A 26,724-nucleotide genomic window follows, 5' to 3' on the forward strand; every position below is an offset into this window, starting at 1 on the left:
AGTCGTTTAAAGGCCAGGGAGAGTTCTGGGACCACGTCATCCCCAGTTTCCCTTTTGACTATGACCCAATATTAGGAGTGACAGGAACAGTAAGCGAAAGGCAGGGAGGATAAAAGGGTTAAAGAATTAAATACAAAAGGTATGTTGGCCACCATTTCGGGGAGGTAAAAGAGGCGGACATATATATACATCTAGAGTGCCCCCTAAGCCTCGAGCAAATTTGTCCCCTGATCAGTGTGCTTATTGGAAGGAGACTGGGCATTGGCGTTCTGAGTGCCCTCTTTTGCGAGTTCAGCAGTATCAGCGGGGAAGGGGCAGTATAAGAGGACACCTAGGGAATTCAGGAAGCAGGGGAGGTACAAGAGCTTGCCCCAGATTTGAAGCAGTTGAACAAGGACTAAATTACTCTAATACTTTTGATAGACAAAATCAATATCAAATGTCTGAATATCCTGCTGATGGCCTTGCGGATTCCGATTATGCATAGGGATGCCTAGGGTGGGGTAAGGAACCGGTTGAGGTGCCAGCAGATCAAATGGGTCCCTATGTTGACACAAACAACCTAGGATCTACTGATCAGTTTCTGGTTGATACAGGAGCCACCCATAGTGCTCTGTGTAACAAATTGGTTCCTAGTGCTCCCCTGTCTGGCGCAATGATGACATTGATAGGATTCAATGGGACACCTGCACCTAACCCACTTTCACAGCCACTTGAATTTAGACTTGATAAATTCACTGCAGCATGAACAGTTTTGCTTTCCCCTACCACACCGGAACACATTGTGGGTATCGATATGCTTAAATAGTTTAGTGCCACAATACGTTGTTCTCCGGAAGATGTGCGTGTTATTTTGAATGACAATTATTCAAAGGTTGAGAGATCTTGTCTTATTAATAAGGATGTCGGTCTGGCATCCTTACACAGTACTTTGTGGGCTAAATCAGATACTGATGTGGGTCAAATGGTTATTCCACCTGTACATATTCAAGTAAAGGATGGTGAAGAAGCATTAGCACATATTGTTCAGTATTTGATTAAAGTAGGGGTAGTGGGAGTAGTCCTCTATAACACTTGCAATAATAGCCTTATCCTTCCTATTTTGAAAAACGACACTGAAACTAAAATCTACAAATTCATCATTGATTTGCGCGAATTTAATCAAATTGTAGTGCCCCAATATCCGGTAGTTTCTGATATCACTATACTACTCACTATGGTCCATCCTACTGCCACTACATTATCAGCGATCGATTTGAATAATGCTTTCTTCTCAATACCCATTCATCCTGACAGCCGTTATTTGTTCGGGTTCACCCTGAAAAATAGGATATTGCGGTTATGTAGAGCTTCACAGGGTTATACAGAGAGTCCTAGCATTCACAGTCAGGCATTAAAAAGGCAGCTTGATTCTTTTCCTGTACCTACAGGGGTGTCCCTTATCCAATATGTCGACGATATCTTGTTGGCTGCAGATACGCAGATACCCTTGAGCAATGTGAAGAAGGAACACTGTTATTGTTATCATTTCTTGCCTCTCACAATCACAAAGTCTCGCGAAAGAAATTGCAGTTTTGTAGACAGCGGTTACCTATTTAGGTCACCTCCTGTTTAAGGATGGATGTGCACTCACCCAGACCGCATTCAGACAATTTTAGATACTCCCGTGAACCATACTCAGAAGGATGTCCTTGCACTGATTGGCCTTACTTTTATTTTATGTAGCCAGTGGATCCCCAGTTTTTCACACATTATTAAAACTTTGTTGGCCCTTTTGACTAAAGACACTCCAATGCCTCTCCAATGGACTACTGAATGTCAGAATGCCTTCCAACAGTTACGCAACCTCTTTGCTCTGCACCAGTATTAGGAACTCGAGACTACACTAAGACTTTCACACTCTATGTACACGAGAGGGAAGGTTGTGTCCTCTCAGTTTTAACACAGACACTCAGTGATAAGCAAAGTCCTTGTGCATATTTCTAAGCTGTCCTTGACCCAGTCGCCTGTGCGCTGCCTGGATGTTTCCGAGCAGTGGCAGTAATGGCTGTATCAATACGTCAGAGTGAAGGAATAGTTTTGTCACATAAACTGCTTGTGTTAGTACCTCATTTTGTTGATGCTTTGCTAAATCAAATGAAAGCACAGCATTTGACTAGTGCTCGCTTGACAGGATATGAATTGACACTTTTGGCCCCTAATATTACGCTGAAAAGATGTCTGACCCTAAACCCTGCTAGTCATTTCCAGCTACTCATTCTCAGTCACAAGAGTTACATGATTGTATATTCCTCACTGAAGAGCAAACAATGGGCCGCATTGATCTACAAGATACCCCTCTTCCTAGTGTAGATAGGGAGCTATGGGTTGACGGCTCGTGTCTAAAATTGCCTGATGCCACTACATCTGCTGCCTATGCAACTACAACACTTCAGACAGTAGTTGAAACAGTTCGCATCCCACAGAAGTCGGCCCAAGCGGCCAAATTTATTGCACTAACAAGAGCAATTGTGTTTAGTAGAGACGTACTTGTTAACATTTTTACCAACACCCAGTACGCTTTCGGGGTGGCACATAATTTTGGTCATTTTTGAAAAGAAAGGGACTTTCTCACCTCACATGGGACACAGACAGTGCATGGAGAATTAGTACATAATCTCCTTACTGCTCCAACCTATCCTAAGAAAGTGGCAATTGTTCAGTGTAGTGCACACAAAAAAGTGACTGATAAAATAGGAGCAGGTAATGCCTTTGCAGATCACACAGCCCATGAAACCGCAATGCAGCGAAGTACCACATCTATGTATGTAGTGAAGTCACAAGCTGAGGGCCCGATTCACAGAATGAACTTAAGACTCAATCCTAAACTTACTACTGTTTTGGTATTCACAAATTGCACTTACTACTTTTGGTATTCACAGAATGGACGTACTACTTTTGGCATTCATAGAATGCACTTACTAATTTTTGTATTCAAAGAATGAACTTACTCATTTCGGTATTCACAGAAGTTAGGACTCCTAACTTTAGGACTCCTAAATGCCTTCTGTGAATACCGAAAGTCTTAAAATTAGGATTTTTCTCAATTTAGTAGTAGTAAAGTTAGGACTCCTAACTTTAGGACGCCTAAATGCCTTCTGTGATTAGCGAAAGTCTCAAAATTAGGCTTTTTCTCAATTTAGTAGTAGTAAAGTTAGGAGTCCTAACTTTACTACTACTAAATTGAGAAAAATCCTAATTTTAAGACTTTCGGTATTCACAGAAGGCATTTAGGAGTCCTAAAGTTAGTAGTCCTACCTTTACTACTACTAAATTGAGAAAAATCGTAATTTTCGGACTTTCGATATTCACAGAAGGCATTTAGAAGTCCTAAAGTTAGGAGTCCTAACTGTACTACTACTAAATTGAGAAAAATCGTAATTTTAGGACTTTCGGTATTCACAGAAGGCATTTAGGAGTCCTAAAGTTGGGAGTCCTAACTTTACTACTACTAAATTGAGAAAAATCCTAATTTTAAGACTTTTGGTATTCACAGAAGGCATTTAGAAGTCCTTAAGTTAGTAGTCCTAACTTTACCACTACTAAATTGAGAAAAATCGTAATTTTAGGACTTTCGGTATTCACAGAAGGCATTTAGGAGTCCTAAAGTTAGGAGTCCTAACTTCTGTGAATACCAAAATGAGTAAGTTCCTTCTGTGAATACAAAAAGTAGTAAGTGCATTCTGTGAATGCCAAAAGTAGTAAGTTCATTCTGTGAATTCCAAAAGTAGCAAGTGCAATCTGTGAATACCAAAACAGTAGTAAGTTTAGGATTGAGTCTTAAGTTCATTCTGTGAATCGGGCCCTGAATGTTGGCATGATGCCAGGCAAGAGGTGCTGGACTTGCAACAATCTGTCTTCACTGATGAACTAGACCAATGGTCTAAGGAGGGAGCGCTGGATGATGAGGGCTTCTGGAGGAATAAAGATATGACCAAATGGCAGTTACCCACAGTCTACTAATACCCCAAGATTCACATAGCACATGGGCTATCACATGTTGGTGCATCCTCAATGGAAAAACAACTCATGTAAGTTTGGGATCATCCTGATATTGCTGGCACTGCTACAAAGATAGTCCAGTCTTGTCTGGTCTGTCTCCAGCATAATCCTGAAAAGGGAACGCGAACTCCAACAGGAGGGTTTGTGACACCAACTGCACCTTTTGAGGCCCTGCACATGGACTACATTCAGTTTGAGCGCTGTAATAACTTAAAATATGTCTTGGTAGTGGTTTGAGCCTTCAGTAAATAGGTGGAGGTGTATTCTACTAAGGCGAATACAGCTCTCACAACAGTGAACGTTCTCCTAAAGGAAGTCTTCCCTCGATTCGGCATTCGGCGGGTCTTATGGGGTGACAACGGACCTCATTTCATTGGGCAAGTTGTCGAATATGTCATGAAAGGGTTAGGGATTAAGCAGAAATTTCATGCCGCTTTTCACCCACAATCAGCAGGCTTGGTGGAGCCTTACAATGCCACCCTGAAATTTAAATTGGCTAAAATACAGCTGCCACATCTTTGAAAAGGCCTGATGCCCTGCCCCTAGCGCTACTTTCTATCAGATCAATACCACGTACATGATTTGGCCTTATGCCATATGAGGTTGTGTTTGGAAGGCCCATGATTATTTGGGGAATTTCTAAGCCTTGCCCTATACATGATGACTATTTGTCCCAGTTAACTGACAGCTTGTCTTCTATTTATCAGCAGGTACGGGAAGCCCTTCCAGACAGGTCACAGGGTGATGGCCATGATCTGCGACCTGGCGATTTTGTTTTGACAAAGTCGTTTCAACAGACCAGTTCATTGGCACCTCATTGGCGTGGACCGGAACAAGTGTTCCTGGCTACCAGAACTACAGTGTGAGTGACCAACTGGAAGAATTGGGTGCATGCCACCCATTTTCGAAAAGTACTGCATGCCCTCGTGAGCCCAGCTGCGATGACAGATCACCGTGACATCCTGGCCACCGAGAAAGGATGAGCTGTCACCTGAAAGACCTGAGGAAGTCCACACAATCCCTGGTACATCTAGATATCTGCTTTGATCCAGGAAGAAAGACATTTCATCGCAGAAAGAGACTGTTTGAGCCACTGTCCTGGGTGATTAAAGTCTGACTACAAAGGGGGTTAGCCTATTAGTGACTTCTCGTCTCAATGTTAGTGAAGAAGCCAACGCCTGCCCAGGACCTTAGGGCACCATCTATTTTGTTGTTTACCGACGAAACGAATATGCCGGAGGAGAAGAAATCAAATGCTGCAAAAGTCTATAGTTAAAAAAAGATGTTCGCTATTGGACTAACTTCGACTGTTGTTATCATTGCTATAATAAAGTGGGTTGTAGAGGAAGTAGCTCCGGCTTGATACTTATTGACTGCTACCACACCTGTCCCCACCAAACATTATTATTTTACTCTTTCCTACCATGAAAAGAAACACCGAATTTCGTACCTCAATAACACTTTCACACAAATGTTGCATCATACTCATAATGCTACGAATACTACTAACTGCCGGGTATGTGGAATGATGCCAGCTCATCAGAAGAAGGGAGGAACGCCTTTCATTCGCTTGCCATTTTCTCATAATGGCTCCTGAAGAGCCTGGTTGGCACTGTTGTGGGCCTCTGTAATTGCTAATATCACTCTAGCTTAATGCAAAACGTAATAAAGTTTGTTATCCTGATGAGGAAGGGGACCCACAAGCCAAAGGAACTGTATGGGAAATGGAGGAGTATCTCAGAGGAAATTCCTCCACACATTATGTTTTCCCCAACACTCGAACGGCCAAGGGTAACGGGCCTTTTGTTAACGCTGTTATTAGTGCCCGAGCAAATCTTTGTGTGAGCAGTTTTGGTAGTATCTCAGTGAGAAAAAGTGACTGTACCACAGTATTGAACATTACTGGAATGAACAATAGCAGTTTTCTATTCTCAAACAACACGTATTTCATCTGTGGGAGCAAAAGCTACTATCATCTATCAATCGGATGGTCTGGAACATGATATGTGTCCTTCTTGCTTCCTACTGTGTTCCTAGCAACTGCATCTTATCATAAAGCTCCAAAAAACTGTTTAATGACATTCCCTTGAACCAATTCAAAACAACTATAAATAGTGTTGAAGTGGATTAAACTGGCACTGGATTACAGCAATATGTTGACTTTAATTTGGGACTCTTTGTTGGTGTGGCTTTAAATAGCAGGAAAAACAGACGCTTAACCAGTGTAGTAGAGGCTGTGACTAATCAGACAGCAATGGTGCTTGGAAATATTACAGAAGAACTCCAAATTACGAGAATTGTGACTTTACAAAACAGGATGGTGCCAGATTTAATTCCAGCTGGTCGTGGTGGAGCACGTTGCATTATCTGTAGTAGTTGTTGTGTATTTATCCCTGACCACGCCCCTTCTGTTTATGATGCCATTTCCAAAATGCATAAAATAGCCACTGAAATACATCAAGTTTCAGGAACATGGACTTGGTCTGGATGGTTCTGGAGAGTATTTTCTGTATGGGGTTTAAAAATCTTATCGGTCTTGTTCTTAATTATTGCAATTCTCTTCTCTTGTTGTTTATGTATTCAATGTGGGCCAACGCTTTGTTTCCTCTGTATTTTCACTTGTACTACTTGTCTACCATCTAAAACGAATGTCCAAAATGTAAATGCCCATTTAGCAATAGACCCGAGAAGTCAGCGATATGAGCTAATTGACATCCATGATGTTTATTGTACCCATTTTGGAGCATAAGAAAATGTCTTAGCTTATGCTAAAAGGGTCATCTGTGGAAATGTGTAATATTTTACTTAGCATAAGCTACAGCCACTTTGTCTGTGGTGTCCATTTCATTTCCTTCAAAATTCACCCGTCCCCTGCTGCTCGTATTTGTACTGTGCTTGTGTTATCTATTTTAGTTAACTTCCTGACTCAGCTAAAAGCAAAGTACATGCTGTGGATTTGTAGCTGCCAGTACACCTGTTAACTATTAATCATTTACTGTTGCCATAAGCATTTCTGCTCCCCCTCTCACTTTACCGACCATGTAGTTATTCATCTGCCCTTGTTTGCCGCTAACTATTTCTAAAACGTGTTCCTCCTATTTCTGTTCACATGCTTACAGTGCAGGAAACTATTATAAAAAGGACAACGGTTTGTTAAGTCAGTGTACAACCTCATGCAGTACTTCAGAGTGCTGTGTGGATGTGGTCCCACTCATTTATTCCAACTTCAGTGCCGATCTCTATTTTGTTGGTCTTTGAACCTGTGGACAAAAGGGTGACCCTGCACCAGTGTACCCCATAAAAGGTACATATCCACACATCTTTAAAGTTTATAGGTTTCAGATTTGAAGGGTATGGTGTAGTGTTCTTGCATTATTACATATAATGTTTAAACATTTTGTTTTAAACATCAGTTATATTTTTAGACACTTTTTTTAAGATCCACTTTCACATTTCACATATTTTGAAAGTATGAGATTGGTTTTAATCTGGCAAGCTTAGTTATTGATCCAAGCGCAGCAGGAAGAAGGGGGTACTCTTTGGGAGCCTTAACAACAATCATATAAAAACATTATCTGCAGATATAAGGTCTTCAGCTCCATGGTGGCCCCACAATTCTGCTTCATAAATTGACCAATAACATCCTGTGTTCTATATCTCTCCAATGTGGGGGATATTGGGTATCTCGAGAATACCCCAAAAATGTAACTACGGCAGATGCTGCGTGCTTTAGCACCTGTGTCTTTACGATTTGTTCACCCCATCTATCAGAGTCAGACAGCCCAATGCCTAAATAGTCAAAGTCCTTACTCTTTCCAGGACATCAGCACCTAGAATTATTCGACACCTAGACAACCTTTTTAGAGTTAAATACCATGAATTCATTTTTGGAGCATTTATATAGCCCATTTTTCTGCAAAATAAGACAAATTTCTCAATTAAAGTCTGAAACCCTTTTTGAGTTTTTGAAATCAATAGTGTCATCTGTGAAAAGCAAAGCTGAGCCTTTTAGACCAGCTAGTATGGGTGAATCATTATCAAAGTTAGTCAAAAATTCTATACAACCATTTAGCAATCAATCAAGTACCGATAAAGTAGTATTTGGTGGTAATCACCCCGTGGGGTATTCAGAAGCTGTGCTGCAGGTATCAGTCAAAGAGCCAGGTCTTGAGTATCTTCCTGATATGGTTTAGTGAGGGTGAAGTGTAGAGGTGGAGGGGGTTTCAGCCTTTTGAGGTGAGGTGGGAGAAGCAAAGTTGTTTTAATGTAAGTGTCTGATAATGTTTAGCAAGTCAGGTGGAATTCCCAGATCTAAAAGGACTTGCCATAACTTGTCTCTTGGATCCATATCAAATGCTGCCCTTAAATCTACAAAAGCAGCATACATGCCGTCCACATCATGATCTTTCACCTAATCAATGGAAATAAGAAAGCCTGGTCTATTGTGTGACAGAACTAAAATGTCTTACTGCCATATTATTCACTTTTTACCTGACAGTATGTTAGCATTCATGTAGCTATCTTCATATAAGTTCTTTATGTATGCATACGTTACTAGTGCAGATGGTATGTAAGTTAGGTTGTCATCTGTGCCACCATTCTAGTTTTTGGAGATGCCTTTTTTTATTATAATCGAAACTGTTATTTGCTTATTTGGTAAGTTTAGTTTCTCCGATGTTAAAACTTGCTTATTAACACATGCCTTTTCTGTTCCATTGAGGCCTTCTACCATCTGTCTATAGAGGAGGATAGGCCATGAGACCTTGAATAGTAGATAGCTTGTGCCAGGCTGCAGGAATCAAAACTTATGTTCTCTAACCCTATTGTATTACGAACAACCAGTGTTTTTTCTTTAGTAGGCGGGTCTTTGTGGGCTCCGCAACACACATAATGTAACTTTATGCTTGTTAGAATCAATCCCTCATCAGCCACCATAGGAGGCTGGTCTGATTGGACTCCACTGCAGTGTACTTTGTGAATAAGCTAGTTTGCTTGCATCTCCACTGCATCATCAACTCTTCATTTCTTGGAAGGCTAGAGGAAGTTGAGAGTGACCCGGGTGACCCTAGTGGGCCACTTCCTTCAGTTGGCGACCGAACAGGGCCTCCACCAGGTGACCCATCACAGCCATAACCCGGTCATGGGGACCGGATGGGCGGATCGGGGGTCCCCATATGATAGAGCCTGGTTCTTGCAGCTGCCCCGCCTGTCTGATCGGGCAGCTCCTCATCTAGTGGTCATCTCGACTGGGGTCCTGAAAAGGCGAAACTCTTGGATATGGCCGTTTGGTCTGAAGAGTCAGCAGTGGAGAATAACCTTGTTTGACCTGTGTGCACCAGATAAGTTATTTTGGTCTTTGGTATATGCAGCGCTGTCTTGATTAACTTGGTAGGTCTGTGGACACTTGTGATACAGAGCATTTTCAAATGCTCCACCAGGCCACTTGTTGAATTTGGTCTATTCTTGAAAAGGCTTGGGGCTAGAGCCTATCTTGTCTTGGTGCAGTCTGAGGACTGACTTGTCTTGGTGAGGTCTGAGGACTGCTTTTTGAGAGCTCTTTGTTTGTGTGTGTTTTGATTGTGGGTGTGTGTGTGGATCGGGTGGAGAGTGAATGCCTCTGATGCTAGAATGCCTTGTTGGAGTAAAGTGTTGTGCTTGGGGTGCTGCTGTTGTTCTGCTGAGCCTCAGCTGGAGGAGAGGCAGCCTGCACCTCCAGAAGGTACTCACAGTTTTGAGATGTATGTGAAGCACAGTATTGGCCCTATTGTGTTTCGTACATTATGGCACAAGTATGAGAGGGACAATATTGAGCTTCAGTGGCCACTGGATGCTACTTTTTATGAACAAAAATTGAATTATTTACAGAACAAATTGTTTGTTAGGAGAAGTAGGCAGGCGATGTTTGATACCTTTGCGGTATGGCAGAAGGAAGCTTGCAGTGGCGTATATGGGCTGAGGAGTCTAGGAAGAAAGCAATGCAAAGAGTGGTTCAAAAAAGCTGTAGCTTATGACAGAGAACAAAGAGAGACAGGTATTGAAAGTGTAGTTAGGAAGTTTTGATAACAATGTAATAAGCCCTGTGTTGTCGGGGAGGAAGAGAATCTCTTTGTGGAAGATCTCCTGGAATCTTGCCCCCACCTCCCTATACCCCTCAGAAAATATATCCTGTTGTTCTGTCTCCTCAGTCCCTTGTTGCTTTCCTGCCTGCTTCTGGTCCTTTTAGAGACTCGACTGCTTCTGCTCCAGCCCTGCCTGCCTCCTCTCTGGTTTCGCAAGATGCGAGTGTGGTGACTGCAAGTACCCCCATAGTGTCTGCTGTTTCTGTTCATGTTTATTCCCCTTCTCTTATGCCTGCAACTCAGCAATTGTTAACATTATCACCTATGTCTCTGTCTCTTATGTATTCCCTGAGTATTTCATCTCCAGTGTTGTGTTGGGCACCAGTACGAGGAAAGGACGCAGGGAATTGGGCAGCAGCACGGGACCGCCTGGAGCAGGTATTGGTTAGACCTGATGTGAATGAGGAGGCGAAAAAGATAGTGACAAATCGGGCAGCGCAATGGGCTCCGAGTCCGATTTTTACCGTGGAGGCTACATCTGCCACCATAGGAGGCTGGTCTGATTGGACTCCTCTGCAGTGTACTTTGTGAATAAGCTAGTTTGCTTGCATTCTCCACTGCATCATCAACTCTTCATTTCTTGGAAGGCTAGAGGAAGTTGAGAGTGACCCGGGTGACCCTAGTGGGCCACTTCCTTCAGTTGGCGACTGAACAGGGCCTCCACCAGGTGACCCATCACAGCCATAACCCGGTCACGGGGACCGGATGGGCGGATCGGGGGTCCCCATATGATAGAGCCTGGTTCTTGCAGCTGCCCCGCCTATCTGATCGGGCAGCTCCTCATCTAGTGGTCATCTCGACTGCGGTCCTGAAAAGGCGAAACTCTTGGATATGGCCGTTTGGTCTGAAGAGTCAGCAGTGGAGAATAATCTTGTTTGACCTGTGTGCACCAGATAAGTTATTTTGGTCTTTGGTATATGCAGCGCTGTCTTGATTAACTTGGTAGGTCTGTGGACACTTGTGATACAGAGCATTTTCAAATGCTCCACCAGGCCACTTGTTGAATTTGGTCTATTCTTGAAAAGGCTTGGGGCTAGAGCCTATCTTGTCTTGGTGCAGTCTGAGGACTGACTTGTCTTGGTGAGGTCTGAGGACTGCTTTTTGAGAGCTCTTTGTTTGTGTGTGTTTTGATTGTGGGTGTGTGTGTGGATCGGGTGGAGAGTGAATGCGTCTGATGCTACAATGCCTTGTTGGAGCAAAGTGTTGTGCTTGGGGTGCCGCTGTTGTTCTGCTGAGCCTCAGCTGGAGGAGAGGCAGCCTGCACCTCCAGAAGGTACTCACAGTTTTGAGATGATTGTGAAGCACAGTATTGGCCCTATTGTGTTTCGTACATTATGGCACAAGTATGAGAGGGACAATATTGAGCTTCAGTGGCCACTGGATGCTACTTTTTATGAACAAAAATTGAATTATTTACAGAACAAATTGTTTGTTAGGAGAAGTAGGCAGGCGATGTTTGATACCTTGCAGGTATGGCAGAAGGAAGCTTGCAGTGGCGTATATGGGCTGAGGAGTCTAGGAAGAAAGCAATGCAAAGAGTGGTTCAAAAAAGCTGTAGCTTATGCAGAGAACAAAGAGAGACAGGTATTGAAAGTGTAGTTAGGAAGTTTCGATAACAATGTAATAAGTCCTGTGTTGTCGGGGAGGAAGAGAATCTCTTTGTGGAAGGTCTTCTGGAATCTTGCCCCCACCTCCCTATACCCCTCAGAAAATATATCCTGTTGTTCTGTCTCCTCAGTCCCTTGTTGCTTTCCTGCCTGCTTCTGGTCCTTCTAGAGACTCGACTGCTTCTGCTCCAGCCCTGCCTGCCTCCTCTCTGGTTTCGCAAGCTGCGAGTGTGGAGACTGCAAGTACCCCCATAGTGTCTGCTGTTTCTGTTCATGTTTATTCCCCTTCTCTTATGCCTGCAAATCAGCAATTGTTAACATTATCACCTATGTCTCTGTCTCTTATGTATTCCCTGAGTATTTCATCTCCAGTGTTGTGTTGGGCACCACTACGAGGAAAGGACGCAGGGAATTGGGCGGCAGCACGGGACCGCCTGGAGCAGGTATTGGTTAGATCTGATGTGAATGAGGAGGAGAAAAAGATAGTAGCAATTCGGGCAGCGCAATGGGCTCGGAGTCCGATTTTTACTGTGGAGGCTACATGGAGTGTGATGAAAGATTTTGAGCCATTTGTGCAGCCATGCCCTTCAGCATATGTCGGCTACACTGATTGGTTTGTAGGAACAATGTATTGGTGGTACAGCTCCTCAAAATCTTTATGAAATTCAAGACCATGTTTGTTCAGCTGATATGGCCCCTGTAAATGTTCAATAATTTTGGGATACATCTTAGTTATCGGAAAAGATTATATCACCAAACTCTGACTAGCATGTCCCAATTTCCGATGAGAGAGATGCATCCTGTTTTTTACCCCGAGATCCCAGATTAGCGATAAGATAAGTGAGGTACTCGCGCTTAAGAGTTAGTTACCGGACCCTAGGAAAAATCATATAGCATATTATAAAGAATTAACAGAGGCCGCCTCCTCATCAGTTATGACACTAGCCGGCATTGAGATGTTTTTAGGGCTTTTGGTGCCAGTGGACATTTGGTGGCAGGTGCATATGCATGATCATGTAGCACAGCTGGGTGGCACTTGGAATGAGATTAGGGCATGGGATAAGGAGAGGAAGGCTGTTAAAAGCCTAAAGCTGAAATGTTCGCATTGTCACCTATATGCATTCTCTTATCTCACCTAGACTTGCTTCTTGAGTTTGCAGCTCAGTTGCCAGCTTCTGAGAGTAGTTGGACTACTTCCTCTCCTTCAGTGATATTGAGTATGGCTCAGTATTATGAGCATCAAGAAAATGAGGAAAAGGACAAGGTGGAAAAGAAGAGTATGGATTTGAAGATGAGGGTGTTGCTACAGTAGGTTGCAATAGGGTCCGGAACGGGGTGAAGCACTGATCCTGCTCGCATGACACAGGGTGCTGGTAGAAGTGGTGCGTCCCTCAGGCCGAATCCGCGCGTGTATTGTAAAAAGGAGGGACACTGGTGAAGCGAGTGCCGGGATCTGTTACAGAAACTTGCAGTGCCCAGGGGGAGGGGTTCAGGTGGAAGGGGCTGTGGGGATGTTGATGGGGATGAGGTTCAGGCTGGTGCATCAGCAGGGGTCACTCAGATCTGAATTATTTTGATGACCCCAGAGGAAGGCAGTATTATCATGTTGATTATGATATGGATGAAGCCACAGGGATGTCCTATAGCTAGTACAGCAAGGGACAGGGTAAGGGACCAGTTTAAATCTTGTAGATTAGCGTGGCCCTTCTGTCACAGCAGATTTGAATGGTTCGGCACAGATAGTTTGGGTGGATATAGTGCAATGAATAATTCTGTTTCTCGTTTGCTGGTGCCCGGGGAAGCCGTCTGGCCATAATAATAATTTGGTAGGTTTTTCAGGCGTACCAGTTGTATGCCCCATTTCGCGACCTCTTGCTTTGACTGTTGGTCCGTTTACTGTGGACTCCCCATTTTTGTTTACGGAAAATTGTGGGGAAAATTTATAAGGATTTATAAGGATTGGGTTTGTTGAAGAATTTGTATGCTACATCTATTCTCAGAATGGTGTTTATATGACTCTTGGACCTAATGTGGTTAGTGCAAAACAGTGTTTGGAAAAAGATGCACTGCTTCCTGTTGAATTTAAAGATGTGCCGTCCTCATTGTGGGCCACAGGGGATACGGCTGAAGGGCTGTTGCAGATACCACCGGTTTCTATAAAGGTCAAATATAATACTGTGCTCCCTCGTATTCCCCAATATAGAATATCACAGGCTGGGGAAGAGGCTTTAATGCAGATTATACAGGACTTGATCAAATCGGGGGTGGTTGAGACAGTAGCGAATGTGTGCAATAGCCCCATTCTTCCTATTCTTAAAAAGGTACCTCTGGATTCCCCTAATGGACATCCTGATGTCTATCGTTTTGTGATTGATTTGCTGGAAATAAACAAGATAGTTGTCCCTCAGTTTCTGGTAGTCCCTCATAATACAGTTCTTTTGACAAGGATTCCTTCCACGGCTAAATTCTTTTCTGTCATTGATTTGAAAAATGCTTTCTTTAGTATTCCGGTTCATCCAGACAGCGGGTATTTATATGGCTTTACTCTGGCCGGCAGGCTTTCCAAATTCTGTAGAGTTCCTCTAGGGTATACTGAAAGTGCTAGTATTTATAACCAAGATTTGAAAAGTCAATTGGATTCTCTCTCCCTTCCCACATGTATTATTGCAGTACGTAGATGACCTTTTGATAGCCTTCGCTACCGAAGGGGGTTGTCGGGATGCCATGGAACAATTATTAATGCATTTGGTGAAAAACGGACATAATGTGTCCCTTTCCAAGTTCCAATATTGTCAACAGCAGGTCACCTATTTAGGTCACCTGCTGTCGAAGGAGGGTCGGTGGCTAACACCTGAACAAGTTGATGCCATTGTTAAAATATCTGTTCCTGAGACTCAGAGGGATGTTCGCGCTTTCATAGGCATCACCTCGTATTGTCAGCACTGGATACCTGCTTATTCTTTATTAATACAACCTCTGCTTTGCTTAACAACTAAAGATGTGCATGAACCTTTGCCTTGGATGCATGAATGTCAGCATGCTTTTGAACAATTAAAAGTTGCCCTTTGTCCTGCACCCGTGCTTGGTATGCCTGATTATAAGAAGCCTTTCATGCTGTACATAGACGAGACGGCTGGGTATGCACTTTCAGTGTTAACACAAGCCTTTGGAAGTAAGCAGAGGCTGTGTGTGTCCTTTTCTGCCACGCTTGACCCTGTCACCAGAGCCCTCCCGAGCTGAATAAGAGCCGCCCTGGCTGCAGCGGTCTCTGTTTGTCAATCAGCAGGGTTTGTCCTTAATCATGATCTCACAGTAATGGTACTGCATGCTATTTCCTGTAGTTACCATGGCACATTGTCCGGCTCATATTAGTGCCAAAGGCATTTGCATACTGCTTGATCCTGTGTGGCAAAATGAAAATATTTAAAGGTTGCTGCACATTTAGTAAAACATTGTATGATTTGTTTTAAGCACAATGCTGGGAAGGGTACCCCTACACCTTCTGGTAAATTTGCAACCCCTTCTTTCCGTGTTGAGGTACTTCAGATGGATTACATAAAGTTACAGTGAGTTAATTATCTGAAAAATGTAGTAGTGGTGGTTTGTGTATTTAGTAAATGGATTGAAGCTTACCAAACAGTGGAAAACACTGCCATGGCGACGGCAAAGGCTCTTGTTAAGGATTTTTTCGCACTCTACGGTTTGCCCCGTTTGATCTTGAGTGACAATGGAAGTCACTTCAATGCAAAGGTGGTCCAACTGGTGTGCAATGATTTGCACATCAGTCAAAAATGTCATGCAGCTAAACACCTCCAGTCAGCAGGTTTAGTTGAGAAGTACAATGGTACTCTCAAGCTAAAATTGGCAATGATTAAGGAAAGGTCCAGAAGCCTTACCCCTTGCCCTGTTGTCTACCAGAATGACAGCCCATTCTAGAACAGGCAAATCGCCCTATTAGGTGGTTTCTGGTCGCCCAGCAAATGTGTGGGGTGTTCCTAGACCAAAGAAGTTTTCTGAGGTTGATTATCCTCTGTTAGTCGATTATTTGTATGATCTCACTAAAAGCTTTCGGTATATTCACCAACAGATACATGAAGCTTTGCCTCCAGCACCTCAGGGGCCCGGGCACTCCATTCAGCCCGGTGATTACATCCTTGTGAAAAGCTCCCAGGATGAGACAGTTTGGAACCAAGATGGAAGGGACCCTATCTAGTCCTCATATCACAACGAGGATGGCAGTAAGAGTGGAGGGCCGGAAGCACTGGATTCATGCTTCGCAGTGCAGACGGGTGCTGTTACCCCTTCTTTACAACAGCTGGGTATGTTAGGGCATTGGAGACCACAAGACGGAGGAAGTTCCATGTTTTGTTCAGTTCTCCGATGCCCAGCTAGTTTGGGCACAGACAGAGGAAGAAAATGATGCCATTCTGAATGTGGCAGTCCCCCCAGAAATTAGGACTGCCCAGGTCTCCTCTTAATCTGATCCGCAAGAGCCTGAGTTTCAGTCCCTGGTGCCCCCGGAATCTTAGATTCTTTTCTGTGATGAAACATTGCCTGGAGTAGAGAGGTACGTTTTGCATCCTCAGTGCAAAGGTAATACACCAAAGGAGAAGTGAGTGCAGTAGGGATAGACTTCATTGGCTAAAAATAGTGCAAATGCCCCTTGTTTCTGCATTTTCCTATTTGACGCGAGATTGGAAGATTTGGTGCACTGCATGTGACGCAGGACAGGATAAGCTGAGGGTAATTTTCCAAGGTGGGAGAGTCCCCTATCCTGAGGATAGTGAACATTTGCTGATGAGCTGCGGCAGTGTGGCTCCACCACAACGTGATCAATTGCACCACCGAGGAATGGACTATAGAAGCCTGCCAGGGAGGCTTGGAATGGACCCGGTTCCTTTTTGACGTTTTTCCTTTTTGTTTTTTTTGTGTCCTTTCTATCATTGGTTCCATTATACGTTTTTTTCTCTGGTGATTTCGTTTGTAAATTCATGGTAAACATGTATCTGTTTGTAGAAGATGAAGCAGATCAGTTTTGAATGGTTGCTCAGGAAGAAAATGTTTCGGGCTGTAGTAATATAGTTGTTTTTCCTGGTGGGAGGGGGGCTGCTCTGGGCATTGGAGTGTTCTGGAGTTACCTCCTCATGTATCTTATATCAGACTGTTTCCTCAGATCGTAGTAAAAGAACTATGCACAGTAATGTTTTCTTAGACACACACCAGAAATTCTTTGGAAATAATACAGCTTGTTATCCCACTGATTCTGCTACAAGTTTATGGACCACTTATCCATTATCATTAGTGAATTATACATATGTTTGTCCTCCCCATTTCGTAGAGGCAAAGGGTAAATGCGGCCTGGGATCTCCTGGACCTTGCTTATACTATAGAAAGCCAAGGGGGACAGAGTACTCGGGTTGCATGCCCAAAATGTATTATGGTGATCTGTACCTTGGTAAAAGAAATATCACCATGACAGGTTGGCACTATCAAGATCTGACTGTCAGTCAGAGGCTGGTATTTATCTTGTGTGTTCCCCTTTAATAATTAATATTGCTGCTTATTTGTATCTCAATTGCTCCAGAGAAGTAGTGTACAAAAATGTAATGCATTTGGGAAGAAAAGATTATCCCAGTTTGAAGGGAAGGAATACTAGATATACTCCATTGGATTATCAGGGTTCACTTTACGCACATCCAGGTTTTTATTTTCTATCAAATGGTACGTATTCTAATATGTACAATGGTAAGGAGGATCTGGCTTTGGGAATTGTGTTACCTCTTGGGGTACCTTGCAGGTATGGTAAACCAAATATGAGATGGGTAAAAAGAACATTAACCAAGGAATTTTGTGAGGGTGTTGCCGATATTGATGGTAATAATTATAGTAATGGTATCTCTTTTGGATATATCCTTTCCTCTATTATTACATTTGGTGGTACTGCCATGCCCAGGGGTGAACAAGCTAGAGGAGAGTGTTTTGGGGTATAAGTTGCAAATTTTGTCCAATTCTACAGTAACTTTACGAGAAATCACCACTCAGTTGGAAAGTATGCGCATATACTCTGAACAAACTAGAAATACAATCGACTTTATTTTAGCTAAGAATGGTGGTGCATGCGCAACAAAAGGAGAACTGTGTGTGGTCAAGCAACGCAAATATGGAAACGAATATCATTCAGCATATTCTAGAAATCCTGGAAAACGTGAGAGGAATGGAAAGCGGTAACATCATTTGGCCTCTATTTGGAGGGCGGGGTTAGATTCTCGAAATAGTGATATATTTCATTGTACTCCTAATCTGTTGCTGTGTTCTGATTCAGTCCCTCCCTCTATGCTGCTCGTACTGTACTACTTTTCTATCTCCAAAAAGGGTTTCTATCCATGATACTAATGCAACCATTATGCTCCAATAGGAGCTTGATACTCTTATGCAAATAGATGAGGGCGTTTTTGATTCAACTACTTCCCTTTCAAGTTTTGCTCCTGATGTTCCTCATACTGCTTATATATAATCGTGTTTTTTTTATGTTATTGCCATGCATACATATCTATATACATCCATATTCATTTATGACATGCTGTTACTGTAATTTTATATTGCCTTTGCCTTTAGAATTGTAAAGACCCTTCCCTTATAGCATGAATAAAGACATTTATTAGCTAATGAATGCTAAAAGGAGGGTCTGATAGAATTAAAATGTCTTACAACCATATTATTCGTGTTTTATCTGACATTATGTTAGCATTCATGTAGCTATCTTGATATAAGTTCTTGCTGTATGCATACGTTACTAGTAAGTGCAGATGGCATGTAAGTTAGGTTGAAATCTGTGCCACCATTTTAGTTTTCAGAGATGCCATTTTGTATTATACTCAAAACTTTTACTTGCTTATTTACAGGAAATGGACCTTGGAAAATTTATTTTCTCCAATGCTGAAACTTGCTCATTAACGTATGCCTTTTCTTTTACATAGAGGCCTTCTCCCACATGTCTAGAGAGGAGGATAGGCCAGACGACCTTGGATAGTAGATACCTTGTGCCAGGCTGCAGGAATCAAAACGTATTTGTGTACCCCCATTGCATTATGAACAACCAGTGTTTTTTCCATAGTAGGGGGGACTTTGTGGGCTCTGCAACACACATAATGTAACGTTATGCTTGTTAGAGTCAGTTCCTCGTGAGCCATCATAGGAGGCTGGTCTGATTTGACTCCACTACAGTGTACTTTGCGAATAAACTGGTTTACTTGCATTCTCTACTGCATCATCGACTCTTCATTTCTTGGAAGGCTAGAGGAGGTTGAGAATGACCCGGGTGACCCTTGCGGGCTACTTCCTTTATGGGCTTATTTTGGATCGAAAGACAGCTTGAAATTGAATTGATCTGCATGTTTAAGGGGATTGTAGTATTTTGTATTTCTTTATTTTTATTATCAATATTAGGGTGTTTAAGTATTATTGAAAGCGTTATTTTTATTGTCCACAATTGTGTCTTATTTAAGTAATAAAGACGCCATTTTGGTTAACAGTGTCTTCGGCAATATAATTTAAGTTGATATTGTTGTAGCTGACATTATATCGAAAAGTAGGGATCCTTGCTATAAATTACAGCTCCTAGGGCAGGGAAAATGTCTATATTGCAAAGAGAACCCCGGCAACCTTACTACTTTATTTATACATTCATGGAAAATGTATGGATAAGAGAAAGTAAATCTTCATATTTATATCTTTATTAACAATCAACATTAGTAAAATTCATACAATGCTCCCATTTTATGCACAAGCAGCAACGTCTCCTAGATCAGTTATGCATAGTGCTCTAAAAATGATAATGTATGTAGTGCAAACAACATTCACACCAAACATACCCTCTATCATGCCATCATATTCAATTTCACATCCTCCTCCTTAAATAAAAACATGTGACACCTAAAAAGATGACAGTATAGATTGGTTTTGTATATACAAGCATGAATAACTTAACATCTTCAATCGATTTTTAGGAACGCAATTTATCTTAATGTGCCTTTTGTATACAATATATTTTTTGCCAGATATAGCTCCATAATATTCAATTGGTGTGGCTCATATTCTTTTGTTGTTTATCTCCCTCTAAGCGCTTTTTTGGCGATACAGCGCCTTCTTCAGGTTAGCCTCCTCCAGACCTTTATCTTGTGAATAACCAATCCTATTATTCTGGATCTCCAAATCCAATGGGTTTGTATATGTAAATCAAAATGTATCCAAATTGAGAATTACTACAAGAGTACTAAGACACAAAAGGGTAACTTGTCTTTATTAAAGAATATAAAAGGCAAATGCTGTTAGCGGTATGGTTCACATATGCAATACTGATCTAGGAGACATTGCTGTTTGTATAGGAAAATAAGAGTATTTTTATTTTTTTTAAACATTTTTATTAAAGAAAGGACTTGCAATAGTGTCATTTATAGCATGACACATCCATAAGGTAATAGTTTTCATATTACATTCAAACATATGCATATAAATGTGCATTTGACATATAACAATCAGCGGTGTGCAAATGCCTCCCCTAAATGTATCCCATTTACCCCACATTCTTTCCCATTTATTGGGGCATCCTCTGTGGACGTACATGGCTTATTGCTCCTCCGTGGCCATTTCTATTTCTCTAAACCAGTTTAGTGTCTAGTGGGTTTTTAATCTGTAAGTATCGGAACAGCTTAGTGGGCGCCATTTCATATCGGTCTTGTAAGTGAGCGAAGGTGACGACCCTTCCTGCTTTCCAGAGGTCACCCACTCATGAGATCCCTATTGCGTTCGATTGTCTAAATCCCTTACTCTTGCTCAGTTTTCCCAGCTTGCTTGTTTCCCATACCGGGGAGTGTTGTGTTATTCTGTCGTTCCAGCCTAAGTGTCATGTTGTTGCATGCAATATGTGAACTGTATGTGCAGTTGGACCCAAGACGTCTGATTGTCACTTTTTATTATAGAGTACTCGATTGATCCCCCCCACATTCCAAGGGCATGTCTATCTAGTCGGTATGCAGGGTCAGTTTGTGGCAAGTGGAGCCATTGATTAATCACGGCTAACTGTGAGGCCCAGTAGTATGTCTGAACATTGGGGAGGGCAAAACCGCCATCCTACCAGCTCTTGGCTAGTTTAGCCAAAGCTATTCTGGCGGGTTTTCCGTCCCATAAAAGATTTTTCACCTCTGAGTCTATTGCTTTAAAATACGATGTGGCAACACAAAAGGGGTGTTGTAAAGGGCATAGAGGAATCTGGGGAGTGCCATCATTTTGAAAAGTTCTGCTTTACCCAATAGGGTGAGGGGCAATGATTGCCAGTGTTTGGCATCCCGTCGCAGACTTTGCAGTGGTTTCTGGAGGTTCTGCGTCATGAAATCATCAGGGTCGGGCGTGACATGAATCCCTAAGTATTTGAAACTATATGTGACTATTCTTACTGCACATTCCCTTGGCAATGCTGGACGAGGCCAATGTAGAATATATAATACCGATTTTTCCAAGTTGATGGTGTAGCCTGAGACCACCTTGTACATTTCGCATATGTTTTAAGAGTCTATGCAGGGAGCATTTTGGGGATGCCATGTATATGAGAATATCGCCTGCATTGAGGGATATGCAGTTTTCCCATCCTTCCACCCATCAGAGCCTGCGGAAAACTGGGTCTTTCAGGATCCATGCGGCCAATGGTTCTAGTACTAAGGCAAAGAGGAGTGTAGACAGGGGGCAGCCCTGCCTCGTTCCGCGCCCCAGCGGGAATTCACCAGAGATATGACTGTTAGCTACCACATGTGCTAGAGGATTAGTGTACAATAATCGAACCCATGAACAAAATTTTAACCCGAACCCTAAATGTTGGAGGACTGCAAAGAGGAATGGCCATTTGACAGAGTCAAAGGCCATCCTTGCATCAAGAGACAATATGGCAGCCTCTTCTTGGATGGTGTGTTTGCGGCTTAGGACACCATGCAGGCGTCTGAAATTTTGTGCTGTATTACTTCCAGGCTTAAATCCGGATTTGTCAAGTTAGTCTATTAGCCAGTGTTTTGGCCAGTATACTTGCCTCTGTTTTGATCAAGGAAATGGGATGGTAGGAGGTACTTTCTGAGGGTGGCTTGCATGGCTTGCCTGGCTTATGGATGGCTACTATGGTAGCTTTACTTTGGTCTCTGGGGAGCGCTCCCTCTTCTAGTCTGGCTTTGTACATTGTTAGCAGAGGGGGGTGAGTGTAGTAGCCGCTCACTTGTAGAGTTCGATGTGTATGCCATTGGGACCTAGGGCCTTTCCTGACTGTATCTTTTTTATGGCAAGTGTTAACTCATCTGTTGTAACGTCCAAGTCTAATAGTTGGGTCTCTTCCTTTGTAAGATTTGGTAGAAGAATATCGCATAGGAATACCATCGCCTCTTGTAGTTCAATTGTTTTCGTGGGTGTGTAAACGTACTCGTAATGCACCGCTAATGCGTCCACTCTTGTGGGTCTGTCGTGAGTGTTTAATTGTCTAGTCTAAGCTCTGTCACCCATCTATCCGCTCGTGTGCGCTTGTCCAGCCATGCTAGAAGCTTGCCTGCCTTATCTCAAGTTTCAGAGACCCTGTGGTGCACTGCTGTGAGTTTGGTTTTAGTGTCCTCCCATAAATTCTCTTTATATTCTGGCTGCTTTGTTCACAGCCTATGTGTGTTAATGTCAGATGGGTCCCAAGCGTGCAGTGTCTCTAGTTGATTCACTTCCTGTTCCAGGGTCTCGATTACTTTTCCCATTTCCTTTTTGTGACCTGTGATAGGGGGTGTTGCTTGTCCTTGCAAGACAGGTTAGTACACTTCCTAGAGGATCAAAGGGGAGGGCACTGATGACTCATTTTCTGTGAAGTAGTGTTTTGTAGTAGTGAGCAAACCCTTCCAAATCTTGGGGTTGTGTAAATAACCATGATATATAGGATATATGCGACGTCGTATTGTGACATGCAAGGCGTACTCAGCAAACACAAGAAAATGGTCGGAAATGCCTCTGGGTAAGTGCGATATCTCCCGGAATCTACCAACACTATCTGTTGCCGTGAGTATATAGTCGATTCTGGAGTGACTATTGTGAGCACCAGAGTAATAACTGAAGTAGCGCATTTGTGGGAATTTAAAGCGCCAAGTGTCTATCAAAATGAAAACATTTTTAAAAATCTGCAAAGCTGGAGTGTTTACGGTGTTGCAGTCTAGGGGGCGTTCGATCCAAAGTATCATCAAGGGTGGCGTTGAAGTCACCTCCAAGTATCAATTCCCCCTCCGGAAGTGTAAGTAGGAATTTACTAAGTGCCAGAAAAGCCAGCAAATGGAGTGCGGGAGGGATATATGCGGTGCCAAATTAATTACGTGCCCTTCCCATTGGCAAGAGACAGCTGCAAAGTGGCCTTGAATGCCTGTATAGGCCTGATGCATGATCAGCGGGAAGTGCTTTCTAATCAAAATTCCCACCCCAAGGGAACCTGATGTGAATTGCAAGTGTACCGCGAAAATGAAACCCCATCGGTCTAGGGTCTTACTTGTCGATCCCACCAGATGTGTTTCCTGTATCATTGCTATGGCCGGCGCCTTGCGCTTAAGATATTGCAGCACGGGCCCTCTATTTACCTTGTCTTTCAGGCTGTTAACATTCCATGAGATGCCTGGGGTGCATCCTAGGAGTACCAGGGGCAGGTGAGGTGGATACCGGTGACATTGTTCCAATTCTGTGGGATGTCATTATCAAGGAGTGCTGCGGAAACATAACTTAGAGGTTTGCAAGTCACAGTAGAGAACCAATTGAAAAATAAAAAACAAACTAAAGAGAAAATAACATACTCTGTTACCCGTTTCTATCCCATCCCTGCCTCCCTGTGCGACGGACATAAAACTATCCGCCTCCCAAACAATGCAAAGTGCCTAATCCCCATTACCCATTACCGTTATCGGGAGTAGTCTTTCCAAAATCCCCCCAGGACATTTCTGGGACAATAGTATATGACAATAGGAATTATCAGTCTTCGCATAAGTAATTATGCGTAGAATTATATAATTTGTGAACAGAAGCTATCTTTTAATCATCTGGTCGGCATTATCAATGAAGTCTTTAGTTAAATAGGTGACCCGGTGAGATTCTAAGTGTTACAGACTATTATGTGGAGGAGTCCGTTTTGCTGCTCTGTGTCTCTTGGAAGGAGAGTCGTTCTTTTCAACGTCTCTCCAACGGTTCGGCATGTGTAGAGGCTGCTTCTTCTGGTGTGGGTTGTGATAGTGATTTTGGAAGGTGGTTCAGTTTGCTGGTCATCTTTCCGGGTTTGGCGACCCTGCACCAACCTTCAAACCATTCCCAGGCCTCTTCAGGTGTGGTAAAAAAAACACGCTTTCCCTTCTGCCTCAACCCACAACCTTGCTGGGATTAGCATGGAGTATTTAAATTCTCTGTTCCTTAGTTCTTTTTTTATGTCAAAGAAGCTGCACCTTTGCTTCGTCACTGCTGTTGTATAATCAGGAAAGAAAGTGTTTGCGCTCTGTTCAAAGCGCACAGGTGAGGCCACTCTCGCTGTTTGTAGAATGAGATTGCGGTCCGGAAAATTAAAGATACAGGCAAGAATCGGTCTAGGGGGTGCACCACGTTTAGGCCTACCACCCGGAATGCTGTGCGCTCTCTCTACTGCGAAGCAGTGGGAGAGGCTTCTGGGCTGTAGATGTGGCTAGATAAGGTTTTCCACAAAGAGGTCCATTGCTGTTCTCCCCACCCATTCCGGTACTCCAATTATACTCCAATTATACTGATGTTGTTGCGCCGTGATCGGCCTTCATAACGATCTAAATTGGCAGCCCTCACTTTACTTTCGGTTTCGAGCAGGCGCATATGATGTTTGAGTTTAGTGGAATCGTCGTGCAGGGTTCCCATAACGATTTCCACTTCTGTAACACTTGTGCTAATATTTTTAAAGTCAGCCTGGATCAGAAAGAGTTCCGCTGATATTGCTTATTTAGGGTAGACAGTAAATCTTGTAGTGTGACTTCTAACCCTTCCAGGGAGGCCTCGTCAGGTACATGCATGTTCATTGTGTCATTGTTTCTTGCTTGGTTTTAGTGCATGTGTACTTATCCAGCTTGGTCTGGTACGCAGCGTACTGGCCCGACCTCCCATCGTTGTCCTCTCCAGGTCGTGTTATACTGTGGCAAACCCCCTAGGTGGTAGTACTCACCGCTGCCTGCCTGGGCAATACACTGTCACCTGCGGCCTTTTGGGTTTTCTACCACCGGGCGTGGGTGCAACAGGCTGGAGATCACTAGGGTGATATATCTAGGCCCCTCGGGAGATGTACTCTGCTAATGAGGCCAATGTCACCTCCCCTTCTGTGGGGGCTAAGAGCGCTGCTGATTGGATTCTTTCCAGAGGTTCCCGCTGTTGCCTACATTAATTTCACAGGTCTAGGAACCTTCTTGGGGGTTGCAGGTAGGAATGGCTGTATTGTTCAATGAATTCCCCCCACTGTGTGGCAGTCAATGAAAAGCGGATATAGAGAGTGTCCAAGGAAGACAGTTGTTTAATAGCGCTGCAGCTCTGATCAGGGGGAGCAGAAGTAGTGACTTTTCTGCCTTCTTGATAGTCCTCAGCCCCTGTAGAGGGAGGGAAAAGAGCGAGAGCCCGAGCGGGACCTTTCATGCAGAAAACCCATAGTGAAGGAAAGCTCGCTACACTGCTCCAATCGTTGGGTTACCAGTTAGCAGGCTAGAGGACTGTCTCTTGGAGCGTGCGCTTTCAGTCAGTACGCCGCACCCACAACATGTCCTCCACAGGCACCGAAGAACACCAAGTTAATCTGTGCGCAGGGGAGGGCTGTCGGCACTAGCACAGAGACTCACTGGCCCCCCTCTTGCCTGCCGAGGAGTTGAGGGCCCGGTCGTGCGTTACTGTGAAGGTCACGAAGCCTGGTGCAGGCACACTTGATGCTGTGGGCTGCTCTCTCACTTCAGGTCCCGGCTCCTCCCTCGCATAGAGGTCGCAGTCATTACCTCCTCGTAAGTCTTCCTCGCCACATGATTTACATAGTGAGCTTTAGCTCCACAACAGAACCCTCTAAAGCAAAAAGAAACCACTTCCCACCCCCTCCCAACATGGCCGACCAGTCCCACCTGACCTCTATAAGAGGCGGGCCGGCCCAACCAATCAGCCTGTTTTTTTTGTTCTGCACGATTCTCTCCAGAACACGGTTCAGGTAAGATGGGCCGGCGTGAGCTGGCCCTTGGGGTTTAGGGTGGAGGACCTGCTCTAGCGGTCTCGAGTGCCTTATGCCTAAAAATCCCCCCCCCCTCTTCCTTCCCCCGGTCCTGTGGGGCCGGTTAGGTACTGCTATAGCATGCCAGTGGTTTACAGGGGGGGGGGGGGGCGGCAGGGGATATGGGGTGGTTGGACATCCCTGTGTATCCCCAGGTCGTTACTGATGGGCCCTGGCCACTCTGTGGGCTTTTTGGGTCCAGCGCAGCAGACGCCCATCGTGTGAATTACTCCTGGGCTCGAGCTGCTGCCCTGTTACAGACGGCCTGCAGCTCAATGTATCTGCTGCGGTGCGTTTTGGAAATATGCTAATTGACGGTTGGGCTGGCTTATCAGGTCAGTTCCGCCTCGCTCTGCTGTGTTTTATGCAGATGGCGCTCTGCCTTCTTTCCACGAGTGGAGGGAAGGGCTGGGATAGCTCAGTCAGCTAAAGAATATGTATTTTAATTGCATGCTCTTTTACACTACGTACGCTGGCATGACTTCGAGCTGAGCCAGAAAGACTCTAGGCTCACCCTTCCAGGGGGCTACACCTCTGAAAGAAAGAGCTGTTTGTTGTCAGGCGAAAGAGAATTCAGACGTCATGACATTTCAATCAGTTATTCTCGTAACCACTTTGCACCTATTCTTAAATGACCGGCGCTGGGCTTTCCCTGCATGGCTCT

Source organism: Lissotriton vulgaris, chromosome 5 (assembly GCF_964263255.1).
Source record: "Lissotriton vulgaris chromosome 5, aLisVul1.2, whole genome shotgun sequence".
Lineage (NCBI taxonomy): Eukaryota > Metazoa > Chordata > Amphibia > Caudata > Salamandridae > Lissotriton > Lissotriton vulgaris.